Below are 613 nucleotides of genomic sequence, written 5' to 3' on the forward strand. Positions count from 1 at the left end.
CCCCTCAAGAAACCCCTAGATTCGCCACTGGGTGAAATGCGTTATTTAGTGGAATGACGCCAAACTTTTAATAAGTTTGTTCCTTTTTAACAAAATTTAAGCTACTTCATAACGCAAGTGTTTTTTGCTTTGTTTTCTAAATATTTATCTTTCCTCATGTAAACATACTTTTTACATAATATTTTACATTTATACGAGTAATTTCTCAAAAACAGCGACACCTTGCTGCGTTTGACTTTCATATTTATTTTTTATAATAGTTAAGGTTGTATTTCAATAGAAGACTAAAAAGAATAAAGAAGAAAGTAATTAATTGCTTCCATCAAAATAATACGTTGTATTGTAAGTTATAATATATGTTATATATTAATGTTATAGAATATTTAAATACATAGTTAAAAAAGGTACTTGCATTATATAAAATGATAGAAAGCAAATACAAGTTGAATCCTTGTTTTAATTTTATTTTCATAATTTTCATAATTTTCACCGTGCAAGTGCTCACCATTTATTGTAAATAAGTATTTCTTCATAATTAACGTCTTAATTTCTGAACGCAAAAAATGGTGATTTTAGGTACAAAAGCGACGATCGTTTGTAAGAGAGATCTATT

The sequence above is a fragment of the Dendroctonus ponderosae genome, unplaced genomic scaffold (genome assembly GCF_020466585.1).
Source record: "Dendroctonus ponderosae isolate FM_Combo_2020 unplaced genomic scaffold, Dpon_F_20191213v2 Dpon_F_20191213_3, whole genome shotgun sequence".
NCBI lineage: Eukaryota > Metazoa > Arthropoda > Insecta > Coleoptera > Curculionidae > Dendroctonus > Dendroctonus ponderosae.